We start from the raw sequence: 20,112 nt of genomic DNA, 5'->3' as shown, positions 1-20,112 counted from the left end.
GCAGAATTGCAGGAAACCGATTTCAGGAGGTAGACTGGAATTGCATTGAATGCATAGGAAAAGAGGCAGAACGTCCACAATGATGCACTTGGCCAAAAAGGGCGTATGTGTTTTTTCCTGAATATATTCAGGAAAAAACGCATACGCCCTTTTTGGCCAACCAAGCAAGCTTGCAAAGGAAATCTGCACTACAATGAAGTCTCACTTCCCCCCGGTCAAAAGGGCCATCTGAAAAAAGTGTAAAATCCAGAAAGGCAGGACAGGCCATGGAGAACTGGGAGCCTTGTTATGCTGATGGGCGGGATGTAAATTGCCAAGAACCACTCGGGAGAAGTGTATGGTGTTTCCTGAAACATCTAAAAAACAAAGCAACAGAGCCTAGGGCACTTCCACTTATGGTCTTATAGCTTAGGGAATTTAAAATCAAAAAGACACAGCCACCCCAAAGTTTGGAACGGCTCTGTTTACAAGAACCTCGTTTACAGTACAAGTTCAACATCGCAGAAAGTGAAAAATGGATAAAGAAGTTGTGGTATTTACTTACAAAGCAATATCACTCAGCAATGAAATCTGTGTCATCAGGCCCTTAGCAGCACAATGAGTGGATTGAGGTTTGATGATTCTAACTGAAATAAGTCACACAGAAATAGAAACATCATAAGATATCAGTAATACACGGAATGTAAACTTGGCTACACAGGAACTGAATTACAGAACAGAACAGGGTCTCAAATTTAGAAAACCAACTTATGCTTGCTTAAGGGTAAAGGTGAGTTGGGGTGCTGCATAAAACCAGAGATTGAAATGAGCACAGATAAAGTTCCTTAAGCCAAATATGGAATAGACAAGAGCTACTCCTTGCTCAACGAAATGGACTCAACACCGCATATTAAACGCCTAAGAATGTACCTGACTAGTAAGTATCTTAAAACCTATGGATGGCTATGTCTCCGAAAGAGAATCAAGCATGTGTACAGGGGCATAAACGCAGCAGTGATAGGATTGGAGAGGTTCGGTGAGCAAATGAAGACCCTTTGAAATCATATTGCATGGTACCCATTCCACGGGTTTCAACTACCCAGGTTTAAGGTATTCTTCCTTCAGCTAAAACATGCATGTGGAACCTAGAGTATGATCAACCATGTGATCGGGAGACGTGTTCAAATATGTCTCAGTTTTCGTCCCCTGGTACTCGGGTGCAACATTCCAGACGCTTTACTAACACTCTCCCGACTTGGAGAGTCAGTCCCTTTAACCTCCTGTTTGGCCCAGTTTGCAATTTCTGCGGAAGATGAACAGGAATAGCGAGAACCAATGGAGACTAGCTGGAGGTGTCTGGACGGGCCAATTTAACTCTCATTTCCTACCAGGAAGAGGAATTAACCAAAGGCTCAGCGTGCCATGCCAGAACCAGATTAGGGCCTGAAGCCATCCTGCGGTGTTGCGGCCAGCTCAAAAGAAAGCAAGTTGAAGAAAGGAGCTCAGGGGCACTGTAATTCACAAACCTGCAGAGTTATAAATGACAGCTATCGTCCAAAAATAGACTGAAGTAAGGCTGCCAAGAGGACTTGAAAGCGGGGCAGAATTGCAGAAAACCAATTTCAGGAGGTAGACTGGAATTGCATTGAAAGCATAGGAAAAGAGGCAGAACGTCCACAATGATGCACTTGGCCAAAAAGGGCGTATGCGTTGTTTCCTGAATATATTCAGGAAAAAACGCATACGCTCTTTTTGGCCAACCAAGCAAGCTTGCAAAGGAAATCTGCACTACAATGAAGTCTCACTTCCACCCGGTCAAAAGGGCCATCTGAAAAAAGTGTAAAATCCAGAAAGGCAGGACAGGCCATGGAGAACTGGGAGCCTTGTTATGCTGATGGGCGGGATGTAAATTGCCAACAACCACTCGGGAGAAGTGTATGGTGTTTCCTGAAACATCTAAAAAACAAAGCAACAGAACCTAGGGCACTTCCACTTATGGTCCTATAGCTTAGGGAAATTAAAATCAAAAACACACAGCCACCCCAAAGTTTGGAATGGCTCTGTTTACAAGAACCTCGTTTACAGTACAAGTTCAACATCACAGAAAGTGAAAAATGGATAAAGAACTTGTGGTATTTACTTACAAAGCAATATCACTCAGCAATGAAATCTGTGTCATCAGGCCCTTAGCAGCACAATGAGTGGATTCAGGTATGATGATTCTAACTGAAATAAGTCACACTGAAAAAGAAACATCATACGATATCAGTAATACACGGAATGTAAACTTGGCTACACAGGAACTGAATTACAGAACAGGACAGGGTCTCAAATTTAGAAAACCAACTTATACTTGCTTAAGGGGAAAGGTGAGTTGGGGTGCTGCATAAAACCAGAGATTGAAATGAGCACAGATAAAGTTCCTTAAGCCAAATATGGAATAGACAAGAGCTACTCCTTGCTCAACGAAATGGACTCAACACCGCATATTAAACGCCTAAGAATGTACCTGACTAGTAAGTATCTTAAAACCTATGGATTGCTATGTCTCCGAAAGAGAATCAAGCATGTGTACAGGGGCATAAACGCAGCAGTGATAGGATTGGAGAGGTTCGGTGAGCAAATGAAGACCCTTTGAAGTCATATTGCAAGGTACCCATTCCACGGGTTTCAACTATCCAGGTTTTAGGTATTCTTCCTTCAGCTAAAACATGCATGTGGAACCCAGAGTATGATCAACCATGTGATCGGGAGACGTGTTCTAATATGTCTCAGTTTTCGTACCCTGGTACTCGGGTGCAACATTCCAGACGCTTTACTAACACTCTCCCGACTTGGAGAGTCAGTGTCTTTAACCTCCTGTTTGGCCCAGTTTGCAATTTCTGCGGAAGATGAACAGGAATAGCGAGAACCAATGAGAGACTAGCTGGAGGTGTCTGGACGGGCAAATTTAACTCTCATTTCCCACCAGGAAGAGGAATTAACCAAAGGCTCAGCGTGCCGTGCCGGAACCAGATTAGGGCCTGAAGCCATCCTGTGGTGTTGCGGCCAGCTCACAAGAAAGCGAGTTGAAGAAAGGAGCTCAGGGGCACTGTAATTCACAAACCTGCAGAGTTATAAATGACAGCTATCGTCCAAAAATAGACTGAAGTAAGGCTGCCAAGAGGACTTGAAAGTGGGGCAGAATTGCAGGAAACCGATTTCAGGAGGTAGACTGGAATTGCATTGAAAGCATAGGAAAAGAGGCAGAACGTCCACAATGATGCACTTGGCCAAAAAGGGCGTATGCGTTTTTTCCTGAATATATTCAGGAAAAAACGCATACGCCCTTTTTGGCCAACCAAGCAAGCTTGCAAAGGAAATCTGCACTACAATGAAGTCTCACTTCTCCCCCCCCCCCCCGGTCAAAAGGGCCATCTGAAAAAAGTGTAAAATCCAGAAAGGCAGGACAGGCCATGGAGAACTGGGAGCCTTGTTATGCTGATGGGCGGGATGTAAATTGCCAACAACCACTCGGGAGAAGTGTATGGTGTTTCCTGAAACATCGAAAAAACAAAGCAACAGAGCCTAGGGCACTTCCACTTATGGTCCTATAGCTTAGGGAAATTAAAATCAAAAAGACACAGCGACCCCAAAGTTTGGGACGCCTCTGTTTACAAGAACCACGTTTACAGTACAAGTTCAACATCGCAGAAAGTGAAAAATGGATAAAGAAGTTGTGGTATTTACTTACAAAGCAATATCACTCAGCAATGAAATCTGTGTCATCAGGCCCTTAGCAGCACAATGAGTGGATTCATGTATGATGATTCTAACTGAAATAAGTCACACAGAAAAAGAAACATCATAAGATATCAGTAATACACGGAATGTAAACTTGGCTACACAGGAACTGAATTACAGAACAGAACAGGGTCTCAAATTTAGAAAACCAACTTATGCTTGCTTAAGGGGAAAGGTGAGTTGGGGTGCTGCATAAAACCAGAGATTGAAATGAGCACAGATAAAGTTCCTTAAGCCAAATATGGAATAGACAAGAGCTACTCCTTGCTCAACGAAATGGACTCAACACCGCATATTAAACGCCTAAGAATGTACCTGACTAGTAAGTATCTTAAAACCTATGGATTGCTATGTCTCCAAAAGAGAATCAAGCATGTGTACAGGGGCATAAACGCAGCAGTGATAGGATTGGAGAGGTTCGGTGAGCAAATGAAGACCCTTTGAAGTCATATTGCATGGTACCCATTCCACGGGTTTCAACTACCCAGGTTTTAGGTATTCTTCCTTCAGCTAAAACATGCATGTGGAACCCAGAGTATGATCAACCATGTGAACGGGAGACGTGTTCAAATATGTCTCAGTTTTCCTCCCCTGGTACTCGGGTGCAACATTCCAGACGCTTTACTAACACTCTCCCGACTTGGAGAGTCAGCGCCTTTAACCTCCTGTTTGCCCCAGTTTGCAATTTCTGCGGAAGATGAACAGGAATAGCGAGAACCAATGAGAGGCTAGCTGGAGGTGTCTGGACGGGCAAATTTAACTCTCATTTCCCACCAGGAAGAGGAATTAACCAAAGGCTCAGCGTGCCGTGCCGGAACCAGATTAGGGCCTGAAGCCATCCTGCGGTGTTGCGGCCAGCTCACAAGAAAGCGAGTTGAAGAAAGGAGCTCAGGGGCACTGTAATTCACAAACCCGCAGAGTTATAAATGACAGCTATCGTCCAAAAATAGACTGAAGTAAGGCTGCCAAGAGGACTTGAAAGCGGGGCAGAATTGCAGGAAACCGATTTCAGGAGGTAGACTGGAATTGCATTGAAAGCATAGGAAAAGAGGCAGAACGTACACAATGATGCACTTGGCCAAAAAGGGCGTATGCGTTTTTTCCTGAATATATTCAGGAAAAAACGCATACGCACTTTTTGGCCAACCAAGCAAGCTTGCAAAGGAAATCAGCACTACAATGAAGTCTCACTTCCCCCCGGTCAAAAGGGCCATCTGAAAAAAGTGTAAAATCCAGAAAGGCAGGACAGGCCATGGAGAACTGGGAGCCTTGTTATGCTGATGGTCGGGATGTAAATTGCCAACAACCACTCGGGAGAAGTGTATGGTGTTTCCTGAAACATCGAAAAAACAAAGCAACAGAGCCTAGGGCACTTCCACTTATGGTCCTATAGCTTAGGGAAATTAAAATCAAAAAGACACAGCCACCCCAAAGTTTGGAACGGCTCTGTTTACAAGAACCTCGTTTACAGTACAAGTTCAACATCGCAGAAAGTGAAAAATGGATAAAGAAGTTGTGGTACTTAAGTACAATGCAGTATCACTCAGCAATGAAATCTATGTCATCAGGCCCGTAGCAGCATAATGAGTGGATTCAGGTACGATGATTCTAACTGAAATAAGTCACACAGAAAAAGAAACATCATAAGATATCAGTAATACACGGAATTTAAACTTGGCTACACAGGAACTGCATTCCAAAACAGAACAGGGTCTCAAATTTAGAAAACCAACTTATGCTTGCTTAAGGGTAAAGGTGAGTTGGGGTGCTGCATAAAACCAGAGATTGAAATGAGCACAGATAAAGTTCCTTAAGCCAAATATGGAATAGACAAGAGCTACTCCTTGCTCAACGAAATGGACTCAAAACCCCATATTAAACGCCTAAGAATGTACCTGACTACTAAGTATCTTAAAACCTATGGATTGCTATGTCTCCAAAAGAGAATCAAGCGTGTGTACAGGGGCATAAACGCAGCAGTGATAGGATTGGAGAGGTTCGGTGAGCAAATGAAGACCCTTTGAAGTCATATTGCATGGTACCCATTCCACGGGTTTCAACTACCCAGGTTTTAGGTATTCTTCCTTCAGCTAAAACATGCATGTGGAACCCAAGTATGATCAACCATGTGAACGGGAGACGTGTTCAAATATGTCTCAGTTTTCTTCCCCTGGTACTCGGGTGCAACATTCCAGACGCTTTACTAACACTCTCCCCACTTGGAAAGTCAGCGCCTTTAACCTCCTGTTTGGCCCAGTTTGCAATTTCTGCGGAAGATGAACAGGAATAGCGAGAACCAATGAGAGGCTAGCTGGAGGTGTCTGGACGGGCAAATTTAACTCTCATTTCCCACCAGGAAGAGGAAATAACCAAAGGCTCAGCATGCCGGGCCGGAACAAGATTAGGGCTTGAAGGCATCCTGCGGTGTTGCGGCCAGCTCAAAAGAAAGCGAGTTGAAGAAAGCAGCTCAGGGGCACTGTAATTCACAAACCTGCAGAGTTATAAATGACAGCTATCGTCCAAAAATAGACTGAAGTAAGGCTGCCAAGAGGACTTGAAAGCGGGGCAGAATTGCAGGAAACCGATTTCAGGAGGTAGACTGGAATTGCATTGAAAGCATAGGAAAAGAGGCAGAACGTCCACAATGATGCACTTGGCCAATAAGGGCGTATGCGTTTTTTCCTGAATATATTCATACGCACTTTTTGGCCAACCAAGCAAGCTTGCAAAGGAAATCTGCACTACAATGAAGTCTCACTTCCCCCCGGTCAAAAGGGCCATCTGAAAAAAGTGTAAAATCCAGAAAGGCAGGACAGGCCATGGAGAACTGGGAGCCTTGTTATGCTGAATGGTGGGATGTAAATTGCAAACAACCACTCGGGAGAAGTGTATGGTGTTTCCTGAAACATCTAAGAAACAAAGCAACAGAGCCTAGGGCACTTCCACTTATGGTCCTATAGCTTAGGGAATTTAAAATCAAAAAGACACAGCCACCCCAAAGTTTCGAACGGCTCTGTTTACAAGAACCTCGTTTACAGTACAAGTTCAACATCGCAGAAAGTGAAAAATGGATAAAGAAGTTGTGGTATTTACTTACAAAGCAATATCACTCAGCAATGAAATCTGTGTCATCAGGCCCTTAGCAGCACAATGAGTGGATTCAGGTATGATGATTCTAACTGAAATAAGTCACACAGAAAAAGAAACATCATAAGATATCAGTAATACACGGAATGTAAACTTGGCTACACAGGAACTGAATTACAGAACAGAACAGGGTCTCAAATTTAGAAAACCAACTTATGCTTGCTTAAGGGGAAAGGTGAGTTGGGGTGCTGCATAAAACCAGAGATTGAAATGAGCACAGATAAAGTTCCTTAAGCCAAATATGGAATAGACAAGAGCTACTCCTTGCTCAACGAAATGGACTCAACACCGCATATTAAACGCCTAAGAATGTACCTGACTAGTAAGTATCTTAAAACCTATGGATTGCTATGTCTCCGAAAGAGAATCAAGCATGTGTACAGGGGCATAAACGCAGCAGTGATAGGATTGGAGAGGTTCGGTGAGCAAATGAAGACCCTTTGAAGTCATATTGCATGGTACCCATTCCACGGGTTTCAAATACCCAGGTTTAAGGTATTCTTCCTTCAGCTAAAACATGCATGTGGAACCCAAGTATGATCAACCATGTGAACGGGAGACGTGTTCAAATATGTCTCAGTTTTCCTCCCCTGGTACTCGGGTGCAACATTCCAGACGCTTTACTAACACTCTCCCCACTTGGAGAGTCAGCGCCTTTAACCTCCTGTTTGGCCCAGTTTGCAATTTCTGCGGAAGATGAACAGGAATAGCGAGAACCAATGAGAGACTAGCTGGAGGTGTCTGGACGGGCAAATTTAACTCTCATTTCCCACCAGGAAGAGGAAATAACCAAAGGCTCAGCGTGCCGTGCCGGAACCAGATTAGGGCCTGAAGCCATCCTGCGGTGTTGCGGCCAGGTCACAAGAAAGCGAGTTGAAGAAACGAGCTCAGGGGCACTGTAATTCACAAACCTGCAGAGTTATAAATGACAGCTATCGTCCAAAAATAGACTGAAGTAAGGTTGCCAAGAGGAATTGAAAGCGGGGCAGAATTGCAGGAAACCGATTTCAGGAGGTAGACTGGAATTGCATTGAAAGCATAGGAAAAGAGGCAGATCGTCCACAATGATGCACTTGGCCAATAAGGGCGTATGCGTTTTTTCCTGAATATATTCAGGAAAAAACGCATACGCCCTTTTTGGCCAACCAAGCAAGCTTGCAAAGGAAATCTGCACTACAATGAAGTCTCACTTCTCCCCGGTCAAAAGGGCCATCTGAAAAAAGTGTAAAATCCAGAAAGGCAGGACAGGCCATGGAGAACTGGGAACCTTGTTATGCTGAAGGGTGGGATGTAAATTGCCAACAAACACTCGGGAGAAGTGTATGGTGTTTCCTGAAACATCTAAAAAACAAAGCAACAGAGCCTAGGGCACTTCCACTTATGGTCCTATAGTTTAGGGAATTTAAAATCAAAAAGACACAGCCACCCCAAAGTTTCGAACGGCTCTGTTTACAAGAACCTCGTTTACAGTACAAGTTCAACATCACAGAAAGTGAAAAATGGATAAAAAAGTTGTGGTATTTACTTACAAAGCAATATCACTCGGCAATGAAATCTGTGTCATCAGGCCCTTAGCAGCACAATGAGTGGATTCAGGTATGATGATTCTAACTGAAATAAGTCACACAGAAAAAGAAACATCATAAGATATCAGTAATACACGGAATGTAAACTTGGCTACACAGGAACTGAATTACAGAACAGAACAGGGTCTCAAATTTAGAAAACCAACTTATGCTTGCTTAAGGGGAAAGGTGAGTTGGGGTGCTGCATAAAACCAGAGATTGAAATGAGCACAGATAAAGTTCCTTAAGCCAAATATGGAATAGACAAGAGCTACTCCTTGCTCAACGAAATGGACTCAACACCGCATATTAAACGCCTAAGAATGTACCTGACTAGTAAGTATCTTAAAACCTATGGATTGCTATGTCTCCGAAAGAGAATCAAGCATGTGTACAGGGGCATAAACGCAGCAGTGATAGGATTGGAGAGGTTCGGTGAGCAAATGAAGACCCTTTGAAGTCATATTGCATGGTACCCATTCCACGGGTTTCAAATACCCAGGTTTAAGGTATTCTTCCTTCACCTAAAACATGCATGTGGAACCCAAGTATGATCAACCATGTGAACGGGAGACGTGTTCAAATATGTCTCAGTTTTCCTCCCCTGGTACTCGGGTGCAACATTCCAGACGCTTTACTAACACTCTCCCCACTTGGAGAGTCAGCGCCTTTAACCTCCTGTTTGGCCCAGTTTGCAATTTCTGCGGAAGATGAACAGGAATAGCGAGAACCAATGAGAGACTAGCTGGAGGTGTCTGGACGGGCAAATTTAACTCTCATTTCCCACCAGGAAGAGGAAATAACCAAAGGCTCAGCGTGCCGGGCCGGAACCAGTTAGGGCCTGAAGCCATCCTGCGGTGTTGTGGCCAGGTCACAAGAAAGCGAGTTGAAGAAAGGAGCTCAGGGGCACTGCAATTCACAAAACTGCAGAGTTATAAATGACAGTTATCGTCCAAAAATAGACTGAAGTAAGGCTGCCAAGAGGACTTGAAAGCGGGGCAGAATTGCAGGAAACCGATTTCAGGAGGTAGACTGGAATTGCATTGAAAGCATAGGAAAAGAGGCAGAACGTCCACAATGATGCACTTGGCCAAAAAGGGCGTATGCGTTTTTTCCTGAATATATTCAGGAAAAAACGCATACGCCCTTTTTGGCCAACCAAGCAAGCTTGCAAAGGAAATCTGCACTACAATGAAGTCTCACTTCTCCCCGGTCAAAAGGGCCATCTGAAAAAAGTGCAAAATCCAGAAAGGCAGGACAGGCCATGGAGAACTGGGAGCCTTGTTATGCTGATGGGCGGGATGTAAATTGCCAACAGACACTCAGGAGAAGTGTATGGTGTTTCCTGAAACATCTAAAAAACAAAGCAACAGAGCCTAGGGCACTTCCGCTTTTGGTCCTATAGCTTAGGGAAATTAAAATCAAAAAGACACAGCCACCCCAAAGTTTGGGACGCCTCCGTTTACAAGAACCTCGTTTACCGTATAAGTTCAATATCACAGAAAGTGAAAAATGGATAAAGAACTTGTGGTACTTACGTATAATGCAGTATCACTCAGCAATGAAATCTATGTCATCAGGCCCGTAGCAGCATAATGAGTGGATTCAGGTACAATGATTCTAACTGAAATAAGTCACACAGAAAAAGAAACATCATAAGATATCACTAATACACGGAATGTAAACTTGGCTACACAGGAACTGCATTCCAAAACAGAACAGGGTCTCAAATTTAGAAAACCAACTTATGCTTGCTTAAGGTGAAAGGTGAGTTGGGGTGCTGCATAAAACCAGAGATTGAAATGAGCACAGATAAAGTTCCTTAAGCCAAATATGGAATAGACAAGAGCTACTCCTTGCTCAACGAAATGGACACAAAACCCCATATTATACGCCTAAGAATGCACCTGACTAGTAAGTATCTTAAAACCTATGGATTGCTATGTCTCCGAAAGAGAATCAATCATGTGTACAGGGGCATAAACGCAGCAGTGATAGGATTGGAGAGGTTCGGTGAGCAAATGAAGACCCTTTGAAGTCATATTGCATGGTACCCATTCCACGGGTTTCAACTACCCAGGTTTTAGGTATTCTTCCTTCAGCTAAAACATGCATGTGGAACCCAAGTATGATCAACCATGTGAACGGGAGACGTGTTCAAATATGTCTCAGTTTTCGTACCCTGGTACTCGGGTGCAACATTCCAGACGCTTTACTAACACTCTCCCCACTTGGAGAGTCAGTCCCTTTAACCTCCTGTTTAGCCCAGTTTGCAATTTCTGTGGAAGATGAACAGGAATAGCGAGAACCAATGAGAGACTAGCTGGAGGTGTCTGGATGGGCAAATTTAACTCTCATTTCCCACCAGGAAGAGGAATTAACCAAAGGCTCAGCGTGCCGTGCCAGAACCAGATTAGGGCCTGAAGCCATCCTGCGGTGTTGCGGCCAGGTCACAAGAAAGGGAGTTGAAGAAAGGAGCTCAGGGGCACTGTAATTCACAAACTTGCAGAGTTATAAATGACAGCTATCGTCCAAAAATAGACTGAAGTAAGGCTGCCAAGAGGACTTGAAAGCGGGGCAGAATTTCAGGAAACCGATTTCAGGAGGTAGACTGGAATTGCATTGAAAGCATAGGAAAAGAGGCAGAACGTCCACAATGATGCACTTGGCCAAAAAGTTCATATGCGTTTTTTCCTGAATATATACAGGAAAAAACGCATACGCCCTTTTTGGCCAACCAAGCAAACTTGCAAAGGAAATCTGCACTACAATGAAGTCTCACGTCTCCCTGGTCAAAAGGGCCATCTGAAAAAAGTGTAAACTCCAGAAAGGCAGGACAGGCCATGGAGAACTGGGAGCCTTGTTATGCTGATGGGCGGGATGTAAATTGCCAACAGACACTCAGGAGAAGTGTATGGTGTTTCCTGAAACATCTAAAAAACAAAGCATCAGAGCCTAGGGCACTTCCACTTATGGTCCTATAGCTTAGGGAAATTAAAATCAAAAAGACACAGCCACCCCAAAGTTTGGGACGCCTCCGTTTACAAGAACCTCGTTTACCGTACAAGTTCAATATCACAGAAAGTGAAAAATGGATAAAGAACTGGTGGTACTTACGTACAATGCAGTATCACTCAGCAATGAAATCTATGTCATCAGGCCCGTAGCAGCATAATGAGTGGATTCAGGTACGATGATTCTAACTGAAATAAGTCACACAGAAAAAGAAACATCATAAGGTATCAGTAATACACGGAATGTAAAGTTGGCTACACAGGAACTGCATTCCAAAACAGAACAGGGTCTCAAATTTAGAAAACCAACTTATGCTTGCTTAAGGGGAAAGGTGAGTTGGGGTGCTGCATAAAACCAGAGATTGAAATGAGCACAGATAAAGTTCCTTAAGCCAAATATGGAATAGACAAGAGCTACTCCTTGCTCAACGAAATGGACTCAAAACCCCATATTAAACGCCTAAGAATGTACCTGACTAGTAAGTATCTTAAAACCTATGGATTGCTATGTCTCCAAAAGAGAATCAAGCATGTGTACAGGGGCATAAACGCAGCAGTGATAGGATTGGAGAGGTTCGGTGAGCAAATGAAGACCCTTTGAAGTCATATTGCATGGTACCCATTACACGGGTCTTAACTCTCCAGGTTTAAGGTATTCTTCCTTCAGCTAAAACATGCATGTGGAACCCAGAGTATGATCAACCATGTGAATGGGAGACGTGTTCAAATATGTCTCAGTTTTCCTCCCCTGGTACTCGGGTGCAACATTCCAGACGCTTTAATAACACTCTCCCCACTTGGAAAGTCAGCGCCTTTAACCTCCTGTTTGGCCCAGTTTGTAATTTCTGCGGAAGATGAACAGGAATAGCGAGAACCAATGAGAGACTAGCTGGAGGTGTCTGGACGGGCAAATTTAACTCTCATTTCCCACCAGGAAGAGGAATTAACCAAAGGCTCAGCGTGACGTGCCGGAACCAGATTAGGGCCTGAAGCCATCCTGCGGTGTTGCGGCCAGCTCACAAGAAAGCAAGTTGAAGAAAGGAGCTCAGGGGCACTGTAATTCACAAACCTGCAGTGTTATAAATGACAGCTATCGTCCAAAAATAGACTGAAGTAAGGCTGCCAAGAGGACTTGAAAGCGGGGCAGAATTGCAGGAAACCGATTTCAGGAGGTAGACTGGAATTGCATTGAAAGCATAGGAAAAGAGGCAGAACGTCCACAATGATGCACTTGGCCAAAAAGGGCGTATGCGTTTTTTCCTGAATATATTCAGGAAAAAACGCATACGCCCTTTTTGGCCAACCAAGCAAGCTTGCAAAGGAAATCTGCACTACAATGAAGTCTCACTTCCCCCCGGTCAAAAGGGCCATCAGAATAAAGTGTAAAATCCAGAAAGGCAGGACAGGCCATGGAGAACTGGGAGCCTTGTTATGCTGATGGGCGGGATGTAAATTGCCAACAACCACTCGGGAGAAGTGTATGGTGTTTCCTGAAACATCTAAAAAACAAAGCAACAGAGCCTAGGGCACTTCCACTTATGGTCCTATAGCTTAGGGAAATTAAAATCAAAAAGACACAGCCACCCCAAAGTTTGGAACGGCTCTGTTTACAAGAACCTCGTTTACAGTACAAGTTCAACATCGCAGAAAGTGAAAAATGGATAAAGAAGTTGTGGTATTTACTTACAAAGCAATATCACTCAGCAATGAAATCTGTGTCATCAGGCCCTTAGCAGCACAATGAGTGGATTCAGGTATGATGATTCTAACTGAAATAAGTCACACAGAAAAAGAAACATCATAAGATATCAGTAATACACGGAATGTAAACTTGGCTACACAGGAACTGCATTCCAAAACAGAACAGGGTCTCAAATTAAGAAAACCAACTTATGCTTGCTTAAGGGGAAAGGTGAGTTGGGGTGCTGCATAAAACCAGAGATTGAAATGAGCACAGATAAAGTTCCTTAAGCCAAATATGGAATAGACAAGAGCTACTCCTTGCTCAACGAAATGGACTCAAAACCCCATATTAAACGCCTAAGAATGTACCTGACTAGTAAGTATCTTAAAACCTATGGATTTCTATGTCTCCAAAAGAGAATCAAGCGTGTGTACAGGGGCATAAACGCAGCAGTGATAGGATTGGAGAGGTTCGGTGAGCAAATGAAGACCCTTTGAAGTCATATTGCATGGTACCCATTCCACGGGTCTCAACTCTCCAGGTTTAAGGTATTCTTCCTTCAGCTAAAACATGCATGTGGAACCCAGAGTATGATCAACCATGTGAACGGGAGACGTGTTCAAATATGTCTCAGTTTTCCTCCCCTGGTACTCGGGTGCAACATTCCAGACGCTTTACTAACACTCTCCCCACTTGGAGAGTCAGTCCCTTTAACCTCCTGTTTGGCCCAGTTTGCAATTTCTGCGGAAGAAGAACAGGAATAGCGAGAACCAATGAGAGGCTAGCTGGAGGTGTCTGGACGGGCAAATTTAACTCTCATTTCCCACCAGGAAGAGGAATTAACCAAAGGCTCAGCATGCCGGGCCGGAACCAGATTAGGGCCTGAAGCCATCCTGCGGTGTTGCGGCCAGGTCACAAGAAAGGGAGTTGAAGAAAGGAGCTCAGGGGCACTGTAATTCACAAACCTGCAGAGTTATAAATGACAGCTATCGTCCAAAAATAGACTGAAGTAAGGCTGCCAAGAGGACTTGAAAGCGGGGCAGAATTGCAGGAAACCGATTTCAGGAGGTAGACTGGAATTGCATTGAAAGCATAGGAAAAGAGGCAGAACGTCCACAATGATGCACTTGGCCAAAAAGGGCGTATGCGTTGTTTCCTGAATATATTCAGGAAAAAACGCATACGCCCTTTTTGGCCAACCAAGCAAGCTTGCAAAGGAAATCTGCACTACAATGAAGTCTCACTTCCCCCCGGTCAAAAGGGCCATCTGAAAAAAGTGTAAAATCCAGAAAGGCAGGACAGGCCATGGAGAACTGGGACCATTGTTATGCTGATGGGCGGGATGTAAATTGCCAAGAACCACTTGGGAGAAGTGTATGGTGTTTCCTGAAACAACTAAAAAACAAAGCAACAGAACGTAGGGCATTTCCACTTATGGTCCTATAGCTTAGGGAAATTAAAATCAAAAGGACACAGCCACCCCAAAGTTTGGAACGGCTCTGTTTACAAGAACCTCGTTTACAGTACAAGTTCAACATCGCAGAAAGTGAAAAATGGATAAAGAAGTTGTGGTATTTACTTACAAAGCAATATCACTCAGCAATGAAATCTGTGTCATCAGGCCCTTAGCAGCACAATGAGTGGATTCAGGTATGATGATTCTAACTGAAATAAGTCACACAGAAAAAGAAACATCATAAGATATCAGTAATACACGGAATGTAAACTTGACTACACAGGAACTGAATTACAGAACAGAACAGGGTCTCAAATTTAGAAAACCAACTTATGCATGCTTAAGGGTAAAGGTGAGTTGGGGTGCTGCATAAAACCAGAGATTGAAATGAGCACAGATAAAGTTCCTTAAGCCAAATATGGAATAGACAAGAGCTACTCCTTGCTCAACGAAATGGACTCAAAACCCCATATTAAACGCCTAAGAATGTACCTGACTAGTAAGTATCTTAAAACCTATGGATTGCTATGTCTCCAAAAGAGAATCAAGCATGTGTACAGGGGCATAAACGCAGCAGTGATAGGATTGGAGAGGTTCGGTGAGCAAATGAAGACCCTTTGAAGTCATATTGCATGGTACCCATTACACGGGTCTTAACTCTCCAGGTTTAAGGTATTCTTCCTTCAGCTAAAACATGCATGTGGAACCCAGAGTATGATCAACCATGTGAACGGGAGACGTGTTCAAATATGTCTCAGTTTTCCTCCCCTGGTACTTGGGTGCAACATTCCAGACGCTTTACTAACACTCTCCCCACTTGGAGAGTCAGTCCCTTTAACCTCCTGTTTGGCCCAGTTTGCAATTTCTGCAGAAGATGAACAGGAATAGCGAGAACCAATGAGAGGCTAGCTGGAGGTGTCTGGACGGGCAAATTTAACTCTCATTTCCCACCAGGAAGAGGAATTAACCAAAGGCTCAGCGTGCCGTGCCGGAACCAGATTAGGGCCTGAAGCCATCCTGCGGTGTTGCGGCCAGGTCACAAGAAAGCGAGTTGAAGAAAGCAGCTCAGGGGCACTGTAATTCACAAACCTGCAGAGTTATAAATAACAGCTATCGTCCAAAAATAGACTGAAGTAAGGCTGCCAAGAGGACTTGAAAGCGGGGCAGAATTGCAGGAAACCGATTTCAGGAGGTAGACTGGAATTGCATTGAAAGCATAGGAAAAGAGGCAGAACGTCCACAATGATGCACTTGGCCAAAAAGGGCGTATGCGTTTTTTCCTGAATATATTCAGGAAAAAACGCATACGCCCTTTTTGGCCAACCAAGCAAGCTTGCAAAGGAAATCTGCACTACAATGAAGTCTCACTTCCCCCGGTCAAACGGGCCATCTGAAAAAAGTGTAAAATCCAGAAAGGCAGGACAGGCCATGGAGAACTGGGAGCCTTGTTATGCTGATGGGCGGCATGTAAATTGCCAACAACCACTCGAGAGAAGTGTATGGTGTTTCCTGAAACATCTAAAAAACAAAGCAACAGAGGCTAGGGCACTTCCACTTATGGTCCTATAGCTTAGGGAAATTAAAATCAAAGAGACACAGCCACCCCAAAGTTTGGGACGCCTCCGTTTACAAGAACCTCGTTTACCGTACAAGTTCAATATCACAGAAAGTGAAAAATGGATAAAGAACTTGTGGTACTTACGTACAATGCAGTATCACTCAGCAATGAAATCTATGTCATCAGGCCCGTAGCAGCATAATGAGTGGATTCAGGTATGATGATTCTAACTGAAATAAGTCACACAGAAAAAGAAACATCATAAGATATCACTAATACACGGAATGTAAACGTGGCTACACAGGAACTGCATTCCAAAACAGAACAGGGTCTCAAATTTAGAAAACCAACTTATGCTTGCTTAAGGGGAAAGGTGAGTTGGGGTGCTGCATAAAACCAGAGATTGAAATGAGCACAGATAAAGTTCCTTAAGCCAAATATGGAATAGACAAGAGCTACTCCTTGCTCAACGAAATGGACTCAAAACCCCATATTAAACGCCTAAGAATGTACCTGACTAGTAAGTATCTTAAAACCTATGGATGGCTATGTCTCCAAAAGAGAATCAAGCGTGTGTACAGGGGCATAAACGCAGCAGTGATAGGATTGGAGAGGTTCGGTGAGCAAATGAAGACCCTTTGAAGTCATATTGCATGGTACCCATTACACGGGTCTCAGCTCTCCAGGTTTAAGGTATTCTTCCTTCAGCTAAAACATGCATGTGGAACCTAGAGTATGATCAACCATGTGAATGGGAGATGTGTTCAAATATGTCTCAGTTTTCGTACCCTGGTACTCGGGTGCAACATTCCAGACGCTTTACTAACACTCTCCCCACTTGGAGAGTCAGTCCCTTTAACCTCCTGTTTGGCCCAGTTTGCAATTTCTGCGGAAGATGAACAAGAATAGCGAGAACCAATGAGAGGCTAGCTGGAGGTGTCTGTACGGGCAAATTTAACTCTCATTTCCCACCAGGAAGAGGAATTAACCAAAGGCTCAGCATACCGGGCCGGAACCAGATTAGGGCCTGAAGCCATCCTGCGGTGTTGCGGCCAGCTCAAAAGAAAGCGAGTTGAAGAAAGGAGCTCAGGGGCACTGTAATTCACAAACCTGCAGAGTTATAAATGAGAGCTATCATCCAAAAATAGACTGAAGTAAGGCTGCCAAGAGGACTTGAAAGCGGGGCAGAATTGCAGGAAACCGATTTCAGGAGGTAGACTGGAATTGCATTGAAAGCATAGGAAAAGAGGCAGAACGTCCACAATGATGCACTTGGCCAAAAAGGGCGTATGCGTTTTTTCCTGAATATATTCAGGAAAAAACGCATACGCCCTTTTTCGCCAACCAAGCAAGCTTGCAAAAGAAATCTGCACTACAATGAAGTCTCACTTCCCCCCCCGGTCAAAAGGGCCATCTGAAAAAAGTGTAAAATCCAGAAAGGCAACAGGCTATTGAGAACTGGGAGCCTTGTTATGCTGATGGGCGGGATGTAAATTGCCAACAGACACTCAGGAGAAGTGTATGGTGTTTCCTGAAACATCTAAAAAACAAAACAACAGAGCCTAGGGCACTTCCACTTATGGTCCTATAGCTTAGGGAAATTAAAATCAAAAAGACACAGCCACCCCAAAGTTTGGGACGCCTCTGTTTACAAGAACCTCGTTTACCGTACAAGTTCAATATCACAGAAAGTGAAAAATGGATAAAGAAGTTGTGGTATTTACTTACAAAGCAATATCACTCAGCAATGAAATCTGTGTCATCAGGCCCTTAGCAGCACAATGAGTGGATTCAGGTATGATGATTCTAACTGAAATAAGTCACACAGAAAAAGAAACATCATAAGATATCAGTAATACACGGAATGTAAACTTGGCTACACAGGAACTGAATTACAGAACAGAACAGGGTCTCAAATTTAGAAAACCAACTTATGCTTGCTTAAGGGTAAAGGTGAGTTGGGGTGCTGCATAAAACCAGAGATTGAAATGAGCACAGATAAAGTTCCTTAAGCCAAATATGGAATAGACAAGAGCTACTCCTTGCTCAGCGAAATGGACTCAACACCGCATATTAAACGCCTAAGAATGTACCTGACTAGTAAGTATCGTAAAACCTATGGATTGCTATGTCACCAAAAGAGAATCAAGCATGTGTACAGGGGCATAAACGCAGCAGTGATAGGATTGGAGAGGTTCGGTGAGCAAATGAAGACCCTTTGAAGTCATATTGCATGGTACCCATTACACGGGTCTTAACTCTCCAGGTTTAAGGTATTCTTCCTTCAGCTAAAACATGCATGTGGAACCCAAGTATGATCAACCATGTGAACGGGAGACGTGTTCAAATATGTCTCAGTTTTCCTCCCCTGGTACTCGGGTGCAACATTCCAGACGCTTTACTAACACTCTCCCCACTTGGAGAGTCAGTCCCTTTAACCTCCTGTTTGGCCCAGTTTGCAATTTCTGTGGAAGATGAACAGGAATAGCGAGAACCAATGAGAGACTAGCTGGAGGTGTCTGGATGGGCAAATTTAACTCTCATTTCCCACCAGGAAGAGGAAATAACCAAAGGCTCAGCGTGCCGTGCCAGAACCAGATTAGGGCCTGAAGACATCCTGCGGTGTTGCGGCCAGGTCACAAGAAAGCGAGGTGAAGAAAGGAGCTCAGGGGCACTGTAATTCACAAACCTGCAGAGTTATAAATGAGAGCTATCGTCCAAAAATAGACTGAAGTAAGGCTGCCAAGAGGACTTGAAAGCGGGGCAGAATTGCAGGAAACCGATTTCAGGAGGTAGACTGGAATTGCATTGAAAGCATAGGAAAAGAGGCAAAACGTCCACAATGATGCACTTGGCCAAAAAGGGCGTATGCGTTTTTTCCTGAATATATTCAGGAAAAAACGCATACGCCCTTTTTGGCCAACCAAGCAAACTTCCAAAGGAAGTCTGCACTACAATGAAGTCTCACTTCCCCCCGGTCAAAAGGGCCATCTGAAAAAAGTGTAAAATCCAGAAAGGCAGGACAGGCCATGGAGAACTGGGAGCCTTGTTATGCTGATGGGCGGGATGTAAATTGCCAACAGACACTCAGGAGAAGTGTATGGTGTTTCCTGAAACATCTAAAAAACAAAGCAACAGAGGCTAGGGCACTTCCACTTATGGTCCTATAGCTTAGGGAAATTAAAATCAAAAAGACACAGCCACCCCAAAGTTTGGGACGCCTCTGTTTACAAGAACCTCGTTTACCGTACAAGTTCAATATCACAGAAAGTGAAAAATGGATAAAGAACTTGTGGTACTTACGTACAATGCAGTATCACTCAGCAATGAAATCTATGTCATCAGGCCCGTAGCAGCATAATGAGTGGATTCAGGTATGATGATTCTAACTGAAATAAGTCACACAGAAAAAGAAACATCATAAGATATCACTAATACACGGAATGTAAACGTGGCTACACAGGAACTGCATTCCAAAACAGAACAGGGTCTCAAATTTAGAAAACCAACTTATGCTTGCTTAAGGGGAAAGGTGAGTTGGGGTGCTGCATAAAACCAGAGATTGAAATGAGCACAGATAAAGTTCCTTAAGCCAAATATGGAATAGACAAGAGCTACTCCTTGCTCAACGAAATGGACTCAAAACCCCATATTAAACGCCTAAGAATGTACCTGACTAGTAAGTATCTTAAAACCTATGGATGGCTATGTCTCCAAAAGAGAATCAAGCGTGTGTACAGGGGCATAAACGCAGCAGTGATAGGATTGGAGAGGTTCGGTGAGCAAATGAAGACCCTTTGAAGTCATATTGCATGGTACCCATTACACGGGTCTCAGCTCTCCAGGTTTAAGGTATTCTTCCTTCAGCTAAAACATGCATGTGGAACCTAGAGTATGATCAACCATGTGAATGGGAGATGTGTTCA

At 43.8% G+C, this 20,112-nt stretch overlaps 1 long non-coding RNA gene across 2 annotated transcripts in view; it reads right to left on the bottom strand.

Annotated features, from left to right (window-relative positions):
- LOC307181138 overlaps window positions 1-20,112 on the bottom strand; it is a 60,067-nt gene that overhangs the window by 31,042 nt on the left and 8,913 nt on the right. For both annotated transcript variants that reach the window (XR_013825995.1, XR_013825996.1), the window contains exon 2: window positions 5,285-5,374. This is a non-coding gene — a long non-coding RNA (uncharacterized lncRNA). The remainder of the gene's footprint in view (window positions 1-5,284; window positions 5,375-20,112) is intronic.

The sequence above is a fragment of the Stenella coeruleoalba genome, assembly GCF_951394435.1.
Source record: "Stenella coeruleoalba genome assembly, contig: scaffold_299, whole genome shotgun sequence".
Classification (NCBI taxonomy): domain Eukaryota; kingdom Metazoa; phylum Chordata; class Mammalia; order Artiodactyla; family Delphinidae; genus Stenella; species Stenella coeruleoalba.
This window is presented reverse-complemented; position numbering and strand designations above follow the sequence as displayed.